This window comes from Vipera berus (genome assembly GCF_964194415.1).
Source record: "Vipera berus genome assembly, chromosome: 4".
Lineage (NCBI taxonomy): Eukaryota > Metazoa > Chordata > Lepidosauria > Squamata > Viperidae > Vipera > Vipera berus.
Genome location: NC_138206.1, coordinates 97,551,170 through 97,571,645, shown reverse-complemented (window position 1 = coordinate 97,571,645; position 20,476 = coordinate 97,551,170). Strand labels below are relative to the sequence as shown.

The 20,476-nt window shown below is 41.4% G+C and overlaps 1 protein-coding gene across 3 annotated transcripts in view; it reads left to right on the top strand.

Annotated features, from left to right (window-relative positions):
* Positions 1 to 20,476, top strand: part of DOCK9 (dedicator of cytokinesis 9) — a 125,885-nt gene that overhangs the window by 15,139 nt on the left and 90,270 nt on the right. The window lies entirely within an intron of this gene.

Here is a 20,476-nt window from a genome sequence, read left to right as displayed (position 1 = left end):
ATTCCGAGCGGTCTGCAGGCTTTCCAGATTCTTGTGGTCCGTCCGGACCTCGATTTGATGCCGCGCCCCCTCCAGATGATGCCTCCAAGCCTCGAACGCCGCCTTGATGGCCAGCAGCTCCTTCTCCCAGATGGTATAGTTGCGCTCCGAGGGGTTCAATTTCCGCGAGTGATACGCGCAAGGGAAAAGGGTACCGTTGGGCGTCGCTGCCTGGAGTAACACGGCCCCAATGGCAATGTCGGAGGCGTCCGCCTCCACGACAAACGGCCGTTGCGGGTCGGGATGCTTCAAGATGGGCTCCTTCATGAAGGCGTCCTTCAAAGCCTGGAACGCCTGTTGTTCGGGGGCGTTCCACTGGAACCGAGTCTTCTTCTGCAGGAGCCGGGTGAGGGGGGCTGTCAAGGCAGCAAAGCCAGGGATGAATGTTCGATAGTAGTTGGCAAATCCAAGAAGTCGCTGAACATCCTTCACGCGACGCGGGGGTTGCCAACTCTGCAACGACTCAACTTTACTCGGTTCCATGGCGATGCCCTCAGGAGAAATGCGGTGACCCAGGAAATCGATGGTCACCTGGTAGAACTGGCACTTCTCCAACTTGGCAAACAGCCGATGTTTCCGGAGGCGCTGCAGGACCTGACGGAGATGCTGATGATGCGCTTCACGCGACGGGGAGTAAATCAGGATGTCATCCAGGTAAATCACGACAAACTGGTCCAACAGATCTCGAAAGATGTCGTTCATAAAATGCTGAAACACAGCGGGGGCGTTGGTCAGGCCAAACGGCATCACCGTGTACTCGAAATGTCCATAGCGAGTACCAAACGCTGTCTTCCACTCATCACCCGGCCGAACCCTGACGAGGTTGTAAGCTCCACGCAGGTCCAGTTTCGTGAAGATCTTAGCCTCCCGGAGTCGGTCCAAGAGCTCGGGGATGAGGGGCAGCGGGTAGCGGTTACGCACCGTGATGGCGTTGAGTTTCCGGTAGTCACAGCAAAGCCGTAACTCGCCCGACTTCTTTTTGACGAAGAGCACGGGCGCAGACACTGGCGAGGACGAGGGCCGGATGAAACCACGAGCCAAATTCTTTGTCAGGAAGTCCCGCAATGCAGCCAACTCGGGGTCCGACATGGAGTACAAACGCCCCACTGGGAGAGGCGCATCAGGGACTAGATCAATGGAACAGTCATAGGGCCTGTGCGGGGGTAATTGGTCCGCCTCTGACTCGCTGAACACATCAGCAAAGTCGGACAGTTCGGGAGGCAAGGAAACCCCTGAGGAACCCTCCACCTGGCCGGCACAGATATGGCGGGTGTGGTCCACGCACTGCAAACTTGGGAAGGTGACCAAGTTCTGAGACCAATAGATCTGTGGATCATGCGCCCGGAGCCACGCCAGTCCCAAGACCACGGGGAAGTGCAGATCCGAAGTGATGTAGAACTGAATGGCCTCCACATGGGAACTGATGGCCATACACACTGGTTGCGTGGCGGCCGTAATAGGCCCGGACAGGAGCACTCGACCATCAATAGTCTCCACTAGCATGGGCGGATCCACCGGACACTGGGGAACAGCCCATTTGGCCACGAAGGCCGAGTCCATAAAGTTAGTGGTAGCCCCAGAGTCAATTAAGGCATGGACCGGAATCCCCTCTGTCTTGCCAGGAAGGATCAGACGTGCCTCCAAAATCAAATGCCGTGGAGGTTCACAGGCACCGTCGGAATGGCGTCGCTCGGCGTGGTCGTGGTGGGTCGCCCGATCTATCACACCGTCTAGATCGGGCTCGGGCCGTTTCCCGACAGCAAAGCAGGGGACTTTCTCGGGGCCGGCTTGGTCACTGATGCCCGCTGACGCTTCTTTGGACAAGAAGCAGCCAAATGTCCAGGGTCCCCACAGTAAAAACACAACCCCCCCGATCGTCGTCTGTCCATTTCCGTCACCGATAGACGGGACCTGGCGGCACCCAGCTCCATTGGCTCCTCCCTCTGGACTGGGGGCACACACTCAACAGGAGCGGCAGGGGTCTGTGGGGTGGCACGGCGACTCTTTCGCTGCTGCAGCCGGGCATCGATCCGCAGACAAAGATGGATCAGCCCATTCAGGTCTGAGGGAATGTCCACGCGGGCCAGCTCATCCAACATCTCCTCCGACAAGCCATCCTGGAAGGCATCCACGAGCGCAGCCTCATTCCAGGCGGAATCCTGGCTAAGCAGCCGGAAATCGCTGATGTAGGCCTGTAGGGGGCGCTGACCCTGCCTCAAAGCTTTCAGGCGTCGGGTGGCGGTCTGCGCCTTAATCGGGTCCTCGTACATGAGGCGCATATGGTCACAAAACCCCCCAAAGTTATCCAACAAAGGGCTAGGCTGTGCCAGCAGAGGCGTGCCCCAACGAGCTGCATCCCCCGACAGAAGGCTCAACACGAATCCCACCTTATCTCGGTCAGTGGGGAAATCAGCTGCTCTCACGCTGATAAAAAGCTGGCATTGTCCCAGGAAGGCAGGAAACAGTTCTGGGTTGCCAGCAAACTTATCCGGCATAGCTATCTGACATTTCCTCCTGGGTGGGGGTGCAGCATGTACCTGAGCTTGCAGTTGAGCCACCTGAGCTGCCAGCAAAGTGAGTTGCTGGGTGAGCTGAGCATTCTCGGCAAGAAGCTGCTCCATCGTAGTAGTAAGGGGTGGGTGGCTGAAAGCAAACTGTTCTGAACCAGCCAACTACCGGCCTTGTAATAAGGCAAACCCCTGTTCAAGCAGTAGAGACTGGAGAGCGTCTGAGGCTGCAAAGCGTCTGCCAAGTTTAATTCACAAGCAAAACAACAGAACAAGAAACCAAAAGCACAGGAACTTGAATCCTCAAGCGGAAGGGTTGCTTTCAGCAACCAGCCCCTCCCCAAACACTCCTTTTATTTAGAGTTCAGGGCGTGGTCTCCCTGTGCCTCCTCCTGAGGAGACCCGCAGCCTTTTTCTGCTTAGTCCTGCTCGACTGCCTCCTGCGTCGGGCGTCCTTGAACAGGGCCAGCTGTGGGTCATCATCCTCCGCACTATCGGGCTCACGCAGCTGAGAAGAGGGCCCCGGCTGGGAGCTCTGCCAAGCCTGCAAGCCATCATCAGCCGGTTCGTCTTCCACACCCTCCTCCTCCCCCTCATCTGAGTCATCCGATACATCCGAGCCGGCTGCCGGGCCCACAGGCTGGCCCTGAGTCACAACAACACCTATCTGACTGGAAGCAATTTATAGCCTTTATTGTGGCAGTTGTTACGCAAATGCCACAGTTGTTAAACAAGCCCATTCATTTGAATAAGTGGGGTTTTTTTGCCAAAAAATGGCATAAAGACCCCATGAAGCATGGTCATGTGACCATGGAATGCTTCAATGGGTTGTAAAGCTGACTTGGCATGTTGTTATGTAACCACAGGCAATAGCATAACCAGGGGCTCTTTATGGGCCATTAAAATACTTGTTGCGTGGCTGTTGTAACTTCGAATGGTCATTCAAAATTCGGCAAATTTGAGTCTCAGCTGCTCAAGGATGACTCAGCCTTCCATCCTTCCGAGGTCTGTAAAATGAGGAGCCAGATTGTTGGGGGCAATTTGCTGACTCTGTAAACCGCTTAGAGAGTGCTGTAAAGCACCATGAAGCAGTATATAAGTCTAGTGCTGTTGTAATTGCTATTCAGCAAGGACCATCTGTACCACAAAGCATTTGAGGAAGCTTGTAAACTGATTTTGGGGTATCCTGGTTACAAACTTTATAGCCAATTACTTAAATTTTGAAAAAGTACCATTTGAATATATTATTAATATGATATAGTATAATGCCAGTTTGGTCTAGTAGTTAAGGCATCAGTCTAGAAACCATGAGACAAAGTGCTAGTCATGCCTTAGCCATAAGGGCCCTTTCTGTCTGTCTGTCTGTCTCTCTCAGCTCAACTCACCTCAAGTGTGGTTGTTGTGGAGAAAATAGGGGGAAGGGGTATTAGGTATGTTCACCACCTGGAGTTATTTATAAAAAATAATAGAGGCGGGATTAAAAAAAACTAAAAAATTGTTTTATACAATTTACAAGCAATATATTATAGAGAGCAATCCAGTACACATAGTATTCAACCTATAACTGTAATGGAGCCTGCCCATTATGGTTGTAAGTCGTGATGGTCATAAAACAGGTCAGTCACCACACCTATCCAATTTTATGATGGTTTTTGCAGCAGTTGGTAAGTGAATGCTGGGGTAATTAAATGAATCAATGGTTCACTGTGGGTGCGGTTTTGCTGAAAACTTTAAATGCTGGTTTTCAGCAAAACTGTCATAAAAAACATGATCATGTGACTGGGGAATGCTCCATACATCTGTAAATGTGATCCAGTTGGCAACACCTGAACTTCAATCACATGACTGTGGAGGGAGGATGTCGGAAGTTAAAATGGCACTGAAAAAGTGACTTATGACCCTTTTTCACTCTTAGACTGTTACAGCATCCCCATGGTCATATGATCAAAATTCAGACACTTGGCAACTGACTCATATTTATGATGGTTGCAGTGGCTCAGGATCATGTGATCACATTTTGTGACCTTCTGACAAGCAAAGTCAATGGGGAAGCCAGATTCACTTAACAATCATGTTACTAATGTAACAATTGCAGTGATTCACTTAACAACTGTGGCAAGAAAGGTCATAAAATGGGCAAAACTCATTTAAGAATTTGTCTTGCTTAGCAACAAAAATTTGGGGCTCAATTGTGGTTGTAAGTCAAGGACTACCTGTATAGCAACTGGTGCTCTTCAGTTTGGGACAAAATGTCAGGAGAGACACATTTGAGGCAGAGAAATAAAAAATATGCAAACATAGGTTACATGAAAAATGAGATTTTTTTCCCCACTCTCACAATTAGATCATCTGCTGAAATTAAATTCTGGGCGTTTATGACTTTTCCATATCACATAGTTAAATTAGGATATTAGCAGTCGTGGTAACGGCAGTCAATTTGAATAATGTCCTGCTTTAAGGCCACTGTGTAGAGCAGGGGTCGGCAACCTGAAAAAACAAAAGAGCCACTGGGAACCGGTTCCATCACACATAAAAAAAGTGGGAGCCGCGCGCGTGCATCCACGCACGCGCATGCGCATAAAACAAAACATTTTTTGCGCATGCGCGTGCGTGGATACGCCGGAGCCACCGGTCGCGCAGCTCTCCAAAACTTTGGAGAGGTGCGCGCGCATCTCCGCCCGAACAGCAGTTTGGAGACCTGCTGGTGCCGGTTTAGAAAGCTGCTGTGGGCCGCGGCAGCTTTCTAAACCGGCACCAGCAGGTCTCCAAAGCGCACCTCCGCCCGAACATCAGCAGGTCTCCAAACGGGTGTTCGGGCGGAGGTGCGAGAGAGGTGTGCGCGCAGCTCTCCAAACCTTTGGAGTGGTGCGCGCGCACCTCCTCCCGTTCGGAGTGGTGCGCGCGCACCTCCTCCCGTTCGGAGTGGTGCGCGCGCACCTCCGCCCGTTCGGAGAGGTGCACGCGCACCGGGCGACTGGGAGCCGCAGGTTGCCGACCCGTGGTCTAGAGGCACAAAAGCTCTCAGTGGGTTTTCTAATTTTATTAGAAATTAAGTGCAAAGCATCACTTCAGAAATGTTATTTCTTTTATTCAAACCACCAGTCCTGGGGGTGTGTGAATTCAAATGTTAAGTGTTCACTTGAAGATTAAAAGGATGGAGGTTGGTTGGATCACAAAGGGGAAGATTAGGGTAGGGGCTGTAGTGGAGAAGACATTCTTCTGAGAACTTACAAGGTCACAATGTTTAAGGGAAGGAACATGTCCATCCTTTGTGCAGAAACATTCAAAGAGAATGGCTCCACAGTTAACCTGTTCCCATGCTATGTAGGCAGTGCTTTTTTTGTAAAAGAAAAAGGTGCCGGAACTCACACATCTCATACAACCCGCCTTGCCTACCCTACAAGGTTCCATCCCAAAAAAGGTGCCGGAACTCTGTTCTGAGCGTTCTATGAGAAAAAAAGCCCTGTATGTAGGAATTTAAAGGTGATAACCAACACCTTGAATTGCACCTTGAAGCTCACACAACAGGGGTATTAAATGGGCATAACAAGGGGATCCAACATTGTACCCTCCTCTTCATTTTGGACCAATTATAACTTCTAGATGGTCATCAAGGACAGCCCCAGACATAATATATTGCAGTAAATTTAAATGGGAAGTGACCAAGCTATGAATGACCATGAGCAAGATCTCCTGGTTAAGGAGAGAGTACAGTTGGCACACAAAATGAACAGTACAAAAGCTTCTAGTACAGCTCCGACCTTCTAATCAAGCAGGAGTCATGAGCCTAGGATGACTCTCAAATTGAACACCAGCTCTAAATGGGAAAGTGCCATACCCTGACCCCATACCCTGAATGACCTTGGTCAATCACTCCCTCTCAGCTCTAGGTAGAAGGTACTAGTAAACCATTTCCAAAAAGTTGGCTAGAAAATATTACGGACTTGCGAAGAAGTAAGGCAAGAGGAAAGGCAAGGCAAGAAGTAAATAATGATTCAAAGGCACCCCTTAAAACAGCAGTCCCCAACCTTTACGGCTTGGCCCAGTGGGGAGGGAAAGGAGAACCGACCCGCCACTTGGGCAAGTCAAGCTGTGCATGTGCACACTGGCCTGCTGTTAGCGCAAGTTGAGCTCCATGTGCCCGCAATGCACTGGCCAGCCGCTCGTGCAACCTGGGGACCCCGCCTTAAAAAACAAGACAACTCTTTAAAACAACTCTTTAAAATGTAGTTGAAAAGGGAAGTATTTTAAAGGAACAGGTTCATAGTTTTCAATAGCTATTTGTGTTGATGGCTGTTTTACTACCTCTTGAATCATAGGTAGTCTGCCTTAAATACTGATTGCTTGGAAGTGGAAAGAGGCTACTGTCTTGTAGTTGAGGCTTGTTATCTTTTTTGGTAATACATAACAATCATAGATTTTCACCATGACTGTTTATTTCTGAACCAGTCTTTCAGGTCTTCCAATGCTTGACTCATCACCATTGTAATTGCGTCTATTCACCTTGCTGCTTGATCATCCTTCTCTCTTTCTTTCCACCTTTGCAGGGTTAAAGATTGTTCTAAATTATATTTCACATTTTGGGGGTTACAGGTAGTCCTCAACTTACAACCTAAATTGACCCCCAAATTTCTGTCGCTAAGCGACACATTTTTAAAGTGAATTTTGCTCCATTTTACAACCTTCCTTGCCACAGTTGTTAAGTGAATCATTGTAGTTATTAATTTAGTAACAGGATTGTTAAGCAAATCTGGCTTCCCAGTTGACTTTGCTTACCAGAAGATCACAAAAGTTGATCACATTACTCTGAGACACTGCAGCTGTCATAAATATGTGTGAAAAAAATGGTCATAAGTCAAGTCATTTTTTTCAGTGCCATTGAATTTCAAATGGTCAGTAAAATGAACTGTTGTAAGTTGAAGACTTATGTGTACTAGTAAATATTGAAAGTATTAGCAATAGCACTTAGACTTATATACTGCTCCATAGTGCTTTACGGCACTCTCTGAGTGGTTTACAGTGTCATTATATTGCCCCCAACAATCTGGGTCTTTATTTTATCAACCTCATTGAGCTCCATCATGATCAAACTCCAGACTGTGGGCAGAGTTGGCCTGCAATACTGCATTCCAACCACTATTACACAAGGGCTCCTAGGTATTGCAAGTAGAATGGTGTTTGTGTATGTTTGTGTGTGTGTGTGTGTGTGTGTGTGTGTGTAGCTAGAACCCACAAAATATATGTGGCAGATACCAGTCAGCACAAACTTAGATGGTTATGGTAAAGTGTCTCTTTCAAGTTCTGAAGGTTTTATATGATTGAAAACTTGAAATGTTTCGACTTCCGGTTTGCCATCACAGTGCCGCGGATGCTGGAAGACGAGCTCTGTCTTTCGTGTCCAAATTCGTCCCGCTGGGGGACCCTGGAAAGGGTCGAAAATTGCCCTATAGGGGTGACGAGCAAGGAGGGGACCCCACTTGATTGTGGGATGGCGGCAGTCCTTCTGTTTGATCCGGGGCAGCTGGAGAAGTTAGAAAGTCTGAGGGAACTTTTTTTTTTACCGATAGTCTCACAGAGGCTGAGAAGCGAACGGAGAAACGGAATGCAGCTGAAAGGCAGGTTAATAAAAAAACGCTTGGGGGAGGCGAGGGTATCTGGGTGGGGGCGGGCCCGGCAACCTTACCCTGCATGGTGGCAGGAGGGTGGGGCACGTGTTCTTCCCATGCCAGGCCAGGCCCTGCACCCCCAGGGTGGCCATGCTAGGCGGTGGTGAGCAGGGCATTGAGGTGGGGGCTGGTAGGCCAACGAAAGCAGCAGGTGGAGCTTGGGGAGGGAGGGTGCTGAAGCATGCAAGGAAACGAAGATTTTTTTGGGGGGAAAAAAGGTCAATCAATCAATTCCAACTTCACAATCTTTCATGAGAAGTTGGAATTGATTGATTGATCTTCCCCCCTCCCCCCCCAAAAAAAACTTCCTTTGTCCTTGCAATCAGTGGCGGATTGCAAAGGAGAAATGGCAAGGGGCTGGGAGTCAGGTAAGGAAAGAAAAGCAATTTCTGGGGGGGAGCAAGGATTTATTTCCTTAACTGCCCCACTTTTTCTGAGGCCTCCTTCCGCTCAACTGTGTTGCTCTTGCCAATGGCCCGACCGCCCACTTCAGCACCCTCCCTCCTTGAGCCTCCAGCACTCCACCTGCTGCTTTGGTGGCTCTGACAGAGAAGAGAACTTCGCATCTCTGCCTACAGAGCCACCAAAGCTATAGGCGAATGGGCAGGTGAGAGGGGAACCTGCCCACTTGTTCCTTGGACACTTTTGGCTGAGCCAGATTGCAGCGGCATTGACACAATACATGAGGCAGCAAATAGTTGCGCCACACTGAAACCAACTGTTTGCTGCCTCCTGTGCAATGCCGCTGCCATGAGGCCACGGAACAAGTCGGGCAGTGGTAAGAAACCGGTATGCCTCCGCCTGGTTTGTTCCGCGGCCTCATGGCAGCGGCATTGGGTGTGACATGCGAGGCAGCAAATGGCCGCGGCTGGCAGCAAACAGCCACATCGCTCTGAAACCGGCCATTTGCTGCCTCGCGTATCACACTCAATGCTGCTGCCATAAGGCCGTGGAACAAGCCAGGTGGAGGTAACGAACCGGAATACCAGATCCCCCCTTCCCCTACTCCGCCTGCTGCTGAAGGGCTGGCCCGGTATTCGCAGTGGGCTGCGGAGCCTCACAGTATGCCGGTTGAGGGGCCAGAAAGCTGTGGCTGCTGACGGACACAGTTGTTCCCCATGCACTCGCTGTGTGCGGGTGCCGATGGTGTCAGGCAGCAGCCACCCCGGTCCCTGCCTTGCCTTGCCGTGTGACAATGGCACCCCTGCCCTGCCCCCTGCCTGGTCTTGCCTCACTCCACAGGACAAGCTTCCTGCCTACCGTCCCACCCTCTAGAGATCCCCTGGATCTCCCCCAACCCTGCCTGGCCCCCACAGGTGTCCCTCCCCATGAGCAACATTGAGATGGCCATGCCCACCCTGGCCATGCCCACCCAGCCTTCCCTGACCACTAAAGCCACGCCCACACACTGGGCCACTCCCACCCAGCACCCGACGATAAATAAGTGGGGTTTGCATTGCAGTTTGGGCACTCGGTGTGTAAAAGGTTCACCATCACTGCACTAGAACATCTTGACTCTTGTTCTAGATGTTTTCAGGATGAATGTTAGACATTGCCTTAATGAGTTCTCATCCTATGATCTTGCTGCAATAGTGCTTGCTGCCCTATTGTGCATGCCTTTTTCCTTAAGGTCAGTTCCTTGGTTTACAATACTGAATTCTTAAGAGAATTTGGATACTTTACCCACATGTTAGGTACCATCCTTGTGGTTTATTTATTTTTGCGTGCCTATTTTTCTGAAAATTCAGTGTTACATATAAGATTCTTCCCAATTTTTTCGATACAGGTAGTCTTCAACTTAAAACAGTTCATTTAGTGACCATTCAAAGTTACAATGGCACTGGAAAAAATGACTTATGACCATTTTTCACATGACCATTGCACCATCCCCATGGTCATGTGATCAAAATTCAGACACTTGGCAACTGACTCATATTTATGATAGTTGCTGTGTCCCGAGGTCATGTGATCATCTTTTGTGATTTTCTTACAAGCAAAGTCAATGGGGAAGCCAGATTCACTTAACAATCCCGTTACTAATGTAACAACTGCAGTGATTCACTTAACAATTGTGGCAGAAAAGGTTGTAAAATGGGGTAATGTTCACATAACAAATGTTTCACTTAGCAGCAAAGATTTTGGGCTCAATTGTGGTCATAAGTCGAGGACTACCTGTATAATATCAGTCTAAGAGATGGGTTTGCCTGAGAGAAGAAAGCTATTTGCCCAAAGTTACCCAGCGAAGTTATGTAAAAAGTGATAACTTGGTCTGGGTGTCCTCTGTCCCGTTGCAACTCACCAATCATAACACAACACTGATTTTGATATAATCCAGATTATTGATACCTAATAATTCACCTAATCAGAGCAGCAACATCAGTTGGAGAAATTGGCCATATTACATTTCCATAGCAGAATCCATAAAAAAATATTCTGTATTGCATTTCAAAGCTGCTAACATTTAATATTTAAGCTGGCAGAATCCACATATTAAATGGCCATAGGATCTCTCTTCCTCTTTTTATTCCCATGACAAAAATTCTTTCATATTAAAAGTACTTTGACTGAAAGAGCCCTACTAATATAAATTCAGTTTTTTGTTGAACTTAATTGTTTGGAAACAATTAAAGACTATTTTCAAATATGTGATTGTTAACTTCATTTTATGAGAATGGGGAAGAACTGTTTGGTGTGTTTTATGCTGAAATGGATCCACCTCTTTTTCTCCCACGCACTCTTTGCTCCCCCTTCTCAAGGGCTGGCCTTGTATCTATCATGCATTCCCACCATAACTTGATTAAGTCTTCAGCAGAGTAACGCAACTACTGTCTCTGCAGTTTAAAGGTGGCAGAAACTTTACTTGTTGCTCTATTATTGGTATGCTTCTGTTAGAAGATAAAGTTGCTGAGATTTACAGTTGTGTGAAATATTCAGATAAGAATGCTGGCAAGAACAAATAGTAAAAATATTAAAAAGGAACTTACAGATTTTCCTAAAAAATGTCTGGATGCAGCAGCTTCTGAAACAGACATGAACACTTCAGTACAGGTCTTGGTAAGGTGTTTGTTTTCTTTCTTTTGCTGGTTGTCTTTGTGTTTTTGTGTGTGTGTGTGTGTGTGTGTGTGTGAGGGAGAGAGAGAAAAAAAAAGATTATAACATTTAAGATTGAACAGCTCTACCTTCTAATGCCCTCTGATGTGTTATTTCTGATGAATGTATATATAGTTTGCTCTTTTATACTTTAGAAAAGCACTTTTCTAAGGGGTCTGTCAGTACTGATTAAACTTGAATGCATTTAAACCAGAAAGTCTTTCTAGCTTGCTAGTTTAAATATGATGAAACTGATGTTCCATTGAGCCACGTTCAGTTTTCAGTGCTTATATTTAATGTTTGAAATGAACAGATATTGTTATATTTTTATCTTGTAAATTAATGTGCACAGTTTCAAAATTTTAGATGTTGATTGGCTACATCTCTGCAATGAAAAACAAGCTATAAAATATGTATTCAGAAGGAGCAATGAAAATGTTTTGCTTTATGTGGTAAGGGGTCAAAAGGTAGTTTCTATAGCCGACTGCACATTCATCCTATAAAATGCATGTGAATCGTGACATATATATAATTTTTTTTGCAAATTTTGGGTTAGTGTTGAAATAGGGAAGAGAATGGAAAGAAGAAAATATTGTGTCTCAATAGTTTCTGACCTGATACCAGAAGTAATATGGTAGATTTTACTATCAGGAAAATCACGGTGATAACCAAATTTAGTTCTTCAGTTGTTGGTCAGACACTTGAAACATGATAGCTGCAAATCAATAACCGTTACATTTGATAAGCAGTCAGTGTTAGATCTAGGTACATTCCTTAAGAATATAAACATTAAGATGTCTATTGGATCAAACTATAAATGTTTTCTGTGGAAAAATAAATATGAAATATCATGTCAGAAAGATTCTCATAGATTTTGAAGGGATAATGTTGTATATTCATGAGTACATGTACTAGAGGAAGTCCAAAGGAAATGTTTATTGGAAACAAATTTGAACAGAGATGTGAGCCACACCCAACCAGAGCAGTACTTATTGGAAGTATGTTCTACATAACATCCAGGTCTTTAGTCTATGCTTCAGCTATTCTTTGGAATGGTCATTAATTTCTTTATGGTAGATATATCTCTGACGTTAGCATGGACAAACTAAATGTTTTAATAGAAGTTCTATAGGCCAATTATGTGATGTGATTTTGAACATTTTAAACAAGCATTGTGAAATTTTACATTAGTGGAGGGTAAAGACTTTAACACTAATCCAGATAATTGTGGTATTGAAAAGCATTGATTTAAGAATATTTCTTTTGCAAAAAATCTGCTAATAGTTCAACTCCTTTATGACACCCAAACAAATTTCATTGTTATTATTGACCTCATTTGGGATTGTTTTTCTGTAGTCTTAAATAATGGAACAAATGCATATCAAGCAACCAAAAATTTGAATATGAATCATACAAATGCCGGTTTTATATAGTCTCATGATATTGATCAAGGTGAGATTTTTATTACATTCTTTAATATGAGTTATTTAATTGAACTTATCTGGACTTCATTATGAAACTGAATTATTTCCCCACTTTATTATGGGAACAACAAAAACAACAAAAGAGAACCTCTAATCTGTAGTGTACTTTTGATTGATACTCATTAGAATCAGATATGATGTGATATGTAAGTTCATATGTATTTCAAGACCTACTCTGCTGTTAGCTATGGAGATCTAGGAGACAGTTATTATGTACAGATAGTCCTCGACCTACAACAGGTCATTTAGTGATGATTCAAAGTTGCAACTGAAAAAAGTGACTTATGACCATTTTTCACAATTACGACCTTTGCAGCGTCCCCCATGATCATGTGATCAAAATTCATATGCTTGGTAGCTGGTTCATACTTATGACCATTGCAGCATCCTGGGGTCATGTGATTACCTTTTTCGACTTTTTAACAAGCAAGGCCAGAGGGGAAGCCAATTTCACTTAACAACCAGGTATACTAACTTGTCAACTGTTGTGATTCACTGAACAACTGTGGCAAGAAAGATAGTAAAATAGGGCAAAATTCACTTAACAAATGTCTCGCTTAGCAATATAAATTTTGGGCTCAATTGCGGTTGTAAGTCAAGTGCTACCTGTATTTGGTTTTTCCTATCTTTGAGGTATTGTTAATAATAAAAAAATAAACTTCTTTCTGTCATATTATTATTACAATTTAATTCAATGTCAATTAAAATATTTTAAATATACTGATTTTTTAAAAAAATATTTAGTCATAGATCTTCAATATCTTATCAAATCTAACTCTATGTTTTTTGGGTTACTCTAATGCAGTATACATTTTTATTATTTCTCTTTTACTAATTGTTTCTCATTCAAATTTCATATCCTATTAGTGCTCCCATGTAACACCTCTACTCCGCGAGCTGCATTGGCTCCCGGTTGCCCTCCGGGTGAGATTCAAGGTGCTGGTGATGACCTATAAAGCCCTAAATGGCTTGGGTCCGGGTTATCTGAGGGAACACCTGCTGCCGGCATCAAGCTCCCTTCGTCCAGTGCGCTCCCACAGGGAGGGTCTTCTCAGGGTACCGCCGGTAAGAGACTGCCGGCAGACAACACCCAGGGATAGGGCCTTCTCAGTGGGTGCGCCTGCCCTTTGGAACCAGCTGCCAGTGGAGCTTAGGACCGCCCCCGACCTCCGTTCGTTCCGCCGGGACCTGAAGACCTGGCTCTTCGAGCTCTATGGCCCAGGCTGAGAATTTTAATTTTAATTTTAATTTTAACTGGGGTTTTATTTGTTCAGGGACGGATATAATTTTTTAATCTGTTTTTAACTTTTGTATTTTTTGTTTTAACCACCCTGTAAACCGCCCTGAGTCCTTCGGGAAAGGGCGGTATCTAAATATAATAAAATAAATAAATAAATAAATAAAATAATATAGTGCTAGAATGACTTCAGTGGCTTAAAAATGTAGGAAAGATGAAATATTTTGATGGTGTTGATAACAGAGTTGAATATTCTTGAATATATTATTTGCATCTATTTCTCTCCAAATACTAGCTTTATGTTACTATTAACTGATCTGTCATTTTGGACATCCCAGACTTAAATGCAGGCTTTCTAAAGATAGTCACGTACCAGTATATTTCAGTTTCTGTTGATGTATATAGTTCCATTTAGGAACAATTGATATAAGCTTTAAAGATTTGTATTGGAGACATGTTGATGAGAAGAAATACAGTTTTTTTATAGTTATAACAAGTTCTGTACAGCGTTCTGATAAACCTTATAGTGTTAAATAGAAGGACATATCTGTTTCCTTTTTATTGTATTTTAAATAGCTTAAATAGGAAAATCAAAGAGTGTAATGATAAGATGTTGAGTTTGCCCATTTAACTGTGGAGATTACTAAAAAAGAAATAGTTCAGTCTTTCTGTCTCAGGCCAACTTATCTTAGTGTTGTTATTGTGGGGATAATATTAGGAAAGATCTCCCAAAAAGATCACCTTTTTTTATAGGAAAAAAGTATTCTTTTTTCCTCCAGGTTTCCTTTTTTAATTTCAGCTTGTTGCTTTATTTTCTGCCACAATATTCAAATTGCTATATCATTTTATATTTGTATTTTAAATTTTTGTTTATTTTAGGAAAAGGAAGTGATTACAATGCAGGGCACTAACAGCAGAAAAAAATATTATAGATGTAGATTGTCTATAATTTTTCTAGAGTAGAATCTTTTTCTCATGTGGTAAAGCTATTTATAAATGGAAAATGTTTCTAAGAGAATATGAGAAAGATTCTGCTTTCCTGTAAAAGTGTTGGTATCAATGTAGCAAATGCCAAAGACAATATATTGTCCTTGTATTCTTTTGTTAGGGATGATGACATTTCCTTCCTCTTTTTGTAGATCTGGACTCGCAGATGAGTTCAGAGCAAATGTCTTACAAGAGTTTCTTCAATCAGACATTAGTTTAATTTAAAATCCATTGTTAGATTTAAATGTAGATATATAACGCAATAGAAACATGCCATTTTCATAGGAAATTTTGAATAGGAGAGATGAGCAGTTTAGAAATATGAAATATAAATAAATAAATAAAACTCAAGAAAAGCTAAAGATTGAAAAAGAAAGCACATTATTGAAAATACAAGGTTATTTTTAGTAATATTTCTGAAATAATATATTTTGAACAGAACTGCATTAAAGAAAACAAACGGGAATAATTTATACAATTGCAAAATGAGAAGATGAACCATCTTGGTTCAACGTACATGAGCACAAAAAAGCAATTAATGAATCTTAGATTTTAGTAGGCTAACATGTCCAACGTTTGAACCTTAAAATACATAATTTGAAGAAAATAGGTTTGCTATATTAAATATCTTAATATACGTTTGTACTGTAGTTAATAAAAGTAATAGCTTTTCTGTAATAGCTTTGTACCATATAGTACCAATCTTGTTAACTCTCAAGACTCTTTTTTCTGCTATGTATTTAAAATGCATTGTTCTTAATGTGTATGTGTGTGCGCGCATGTGTGTGTGTGTACGTGTGTAGCCTATGTATGTGTGTGTGTGTGTGTGTGTATTTATGTTTGAGAGTAGGCATCAGAATTTCATTTTTTAATGTGTGCCAGGGGGTTCACAGAAAAATGTGACAATAAAGGTTGTATTGTCTTTACTTGTCTTGTCTTAACCATAAGAATAATTAATATTTTGAATTAAGTGAGGTAGAAATATATTCTGCACTTAAGATTGTCCAATATATGTAAAATGGATTTTACAACTAGCATTTAAAGTATTAACAGAACTCCAAGGCTATCACTCAGTTTTTACACATAAAAGTTTCATGATCTAGGCATGAAAATCTACTATTTTACAAGGAAATAATGGTTTTCTGAAATGTGTATATTCATTCTAATACTGAGAGGAGTTTGAATCCCATTTGCTACTTTTTCCGATTCCCAACCTTTTAAAACTTTTTCAGGGTTAATCTGAGAGGGAGAAATGGTCCAGACTTAGAACTATAAGAGAATATTGACAAGTATGAGGACAGTTTATTGGTCTTCCTGTCTTTGAAACATAATAAATGCTGTACTGCAGGGGTCCCTAACCCCCGGCGCACGGACTGGTATTGGTCCATGGCCCATTGGGAATCAGGCCACACAAGCAGCAGGCGAACATGCGAAGCTCCATTTGCGCATGTGTGGGATTAGGTTCTCCATGAGAAATCATCCTCTCCCCTCCTGCCACCTCCACTGCCGGTCCATGGAGTCTGAAAGGTTGGGGACTGCTGATCTATGGGAAACAAAACAAACAACTTACTATAAGACCTTGCTGTGGGGTTACATAGTTTTCCTTATATCCAGAATTTCAGGGGAGATATATTCAGAATAACAAGAAGAAGAAAATTCTGAAGGTATTATTTGTTTAAAGAAAGAAATGAATGATTATAAAAAAATGACTAATTTCCAATTGGGATAGGAATATATTGGACTAGCAGTCATTACACTTAACTAGTTTATAGTACATGCAGATAGTTCAATTTTGTGTTGTCATTTCAGATTGCCTTTTCCTTCTTATCCTTCCCTTAGTTTTACCAAGCATATTCTGAACAAGTTTTTACAGTCAAATTCCAAACAAATCTGAAGCATATTTGAAGCAATATTCTGTTTCTATACTATTCTGGATCAAGGGTCCATGCTATCAACGAAACAATTTGAAAGAGCTATCTTAAACAAATGCTTCATTATGGTGAACTTTTCCATGACATGGCCTGTTTTGATACAGTCAGGAAACAGTTTTCAGGAAGCATATGCAAAAACAATAATGTGTGTTGAAAATCTTTCCACTTGACAATATAGAACTACAGCTCTTTCAAATTGTTTTGCTGATAGCCTGGACCCCTGCTCCAGAATAGTACAAAAACAGACCATTGCTTCAAATATGCTTCATATTTGTTTGGGATTTGACTATAAAGACTTGTTCAGAATATGCTTGGTAAAACTGAGGGAAGGAGAAGAAAGAAAAGGCAACGAGAGATGAAGGGACAGGATCCTGAGTTTCCTGAGAAATAACGGTTAATTATTACTAAAATCAGATCGAGATGAAGAATATTTGTCCATGTAATCTCCATGAGTTCAACTTGAGTCTTTTGTAAGAGTGTTTTTAAATTGTAGTATCATAATATTCTTTTTATTATGCCAATAAATTATATTCAATTCAGTAGCATAGAAAAAGATAAAAATTATATTTCTTTGTGCTTTGAAAAAAAAGAACTTCAGAACTTATTCTTTCTGTGTAATGCCCTGCTTTTTTAATATTGTAAATACTGTACTGTACAATACTGTAAAGTACAAACAGATGTAACACAATACAGGAAATGACAGTGAACAAAATACTAATAGTTTTATTGCCTAAAGATAATTAAATAACCATAAGACAGTTCAAAATAATATTAACATTAGAACATTGATCTTTTAGGTTCCATTGTCTTTGTAAAACTAAACTATTTCTGAAAAAAGAATGTCAATCAAAATTTTGTTATATTTATCACATTAGGGAAAGAGCAGAGCATTGATGAAAATTCTTTAAATTTTCATACAAATGTGAAATATTTATAATAAAGCTATTTGTTGAAGAATGGATTTTGAAATTGACTGAACTAGCAGAGATGACTTAGGACCACAATTGAGCCTAAAATTTCTGTTGCTAAGTGAGATAGTAGTTAAGAGTTTTGCACCATTTTACGACCTTTCCTTCCATAGCTGTTAAGTTAATCACTTCTATTGTTAAGTCAGTAACATGGTTGTTAAGTGAATGACTTCCCCATTGACTTTGCTTGTCAGAAGGTTGAAAAAGGTGATCATATGCCCCCCAGGACACAACTGTTATAAATATGAACCAGTTGCCAAGCATCTGAATTTTGATCATGTGATCATGGGGATGCTGCAATGGTCATAATAGTGAAAAACAAACATGTTTTTAATGCTATTTTAACTTCAAATGGTCACTAAACAAATTGTATGTGAGGATTACCTCTAGAACTACTATACTGTAGGTGGGAATTGTGACAGTAATAAAATATTACTGAAGGTTCTAACCCAGACATGTCAAACTCATGACATCACGTGATGTCACATGACGTATCAGAGCTTTTTCGCCATTGCTGGCAATGGGGTGGGCGCGGTTTCTTCATGCTTAATTATCCATCTGCAGAATACTTAGATTTAACTATTCATTTCTGTGAAGGTATTTCTATAGCACTACTTGAACTGACATATATAACTGTCTTGGTACACTTTCTGGTCTAAATTAATTAAATGAATTAGTTGAATATAATGTTCAACGTGCTTTTCAACTAGCAGAAAAATATAGATGTGTATTTCCTGGTTTTTTATTATTGTTAACGTCCTCTATTTATATTTTGCTCTTTTACCAAGTATTTGCAATGGCTAAGTTAGTGTTTTCAAAATTAATTTTGTCTATATTTTTTTTAAAAATGTGGATGTTATTCTTTGAACTAAGTGTACTCTGCTATATCAACAAAGCATATTTTCTTGCTATAATGATACATAGTGTGCAGTCTTAAAAAAATAATTTGCTTCATAGTTTTAATTCTGTAGCCTCTCCTTCATAATGAATCTTTCAAAATGTAACCTTTTGTTCTTTTGAACTCCTTCCAATAACATTATTCAAAGACAATATCTCCATGTGGTAGGCATTATACTATGTGAAGTAATCTTCTTTGACCAACCTATCTTTAGATCACTGTGCTTCTATAACACTTTTTAAAGAAATCATTACCCTAGAAATACTTTAGAACTGTACTTCATCCTATAATGGAAATGTAATATTTTTTAAAAAAATCTAATTTCACATTCTCTATGCAACTCAAATTATTGGAATATAAGCTTTTCTATAGTTTTTTCTAAAGAAACCTAAGTATTTGGGCAAATTTTCAAGCACAAAAGTAAACTGTTCTCTTTTTTTCTTACATCAAAACAACCTTTGTAGCTAACACCAAAAATACTGTAAAAACATATTAATGGTGTTTGATGCCATAATATTTTCAGAAATTGAATTGGAGATTTGTCTAGATTTGTGATCAAAGGATTAGAAAACAATCATTCTTTAAGATGAAGAGTAATAGAAATAGTAATAGAAATAGTTTTTATATCTAAATAATTTAGAGTGTTTTATATCTAAATAATTTAGAGGTTTTTATGTTAAGAAACTAGAAGTGTGTGCCTATAGTTTTTAACGCCTAATGCTACCAATAATTATAATCCTAGTTCAAGCTCTATATTAAATATGGAAGTTAAAAGATTATATTTGGACCTATACATTAAGTACAGCCACAACATATCTCTCCCTGAACCCTTTGGTTTAGAATTGGGTTGTGAAGTAGATTTTACTCAGCTTCTCTTGAACATGAGAACATGAGTATAGCACAGAGTTCGGCTTTCTGAGAGACTTATTGCCTCCAATAGTTTCTGCCCACTCGGTGCATTCAGTGATTGTGCTCCAAGTCCTCCTCATTAAACATGTCCATTTTGTGGGACCTAAAAACCTTCCTTGTTGTTGCCCCCCCAGAATAGCATTCCCCTCCCCCGAGATAAGGACAGTGCCCTCTCTCCTACAGTTCCAGAAAACTTTGAAAATCTTTGAAAACCTTTGGTCTCAGGCTTGGGTCGCTGTTTATTATTTGTTTAATGGACCCTGTTTTAGTTTGTTGGTTTTGTTGTTTATTAGATAATTTAACTCTGGGTTGTCTGTACGTTTTTAGCAATTTTTTTTCCCTAGGTTTCATGCCATCCGAGGCAATGGGCAAATGATAAATTTTAAAATAATAATAAGATCTTTGGAAAGGACTCAGTAGATTGATAAAAAGGCAAAATCCAATCTAAATGTCACTCTCTATCCCACATATGTTCCAGCTTAAAACAGGAACATAGAATATTAAGATGTGGTTTAGATATAGTTCTGAAACTTATTGCAAAATAAATTAGCTAATTGATTAAAATGCAGTGACCAGGAAAACCTATATCAATTAATGGAAAAACTATGAGCTGATTAAAATCAATTACATTTGTTTCTTTAGACAGAATTGATTGTATTTCATTTGTAAATCTAGAACTGAACTACATATCTTATTACTATAATCCTTATTTTTCCATATATGTTTATAAACACATAATTTTAAGTTCAAAACTCCTTTC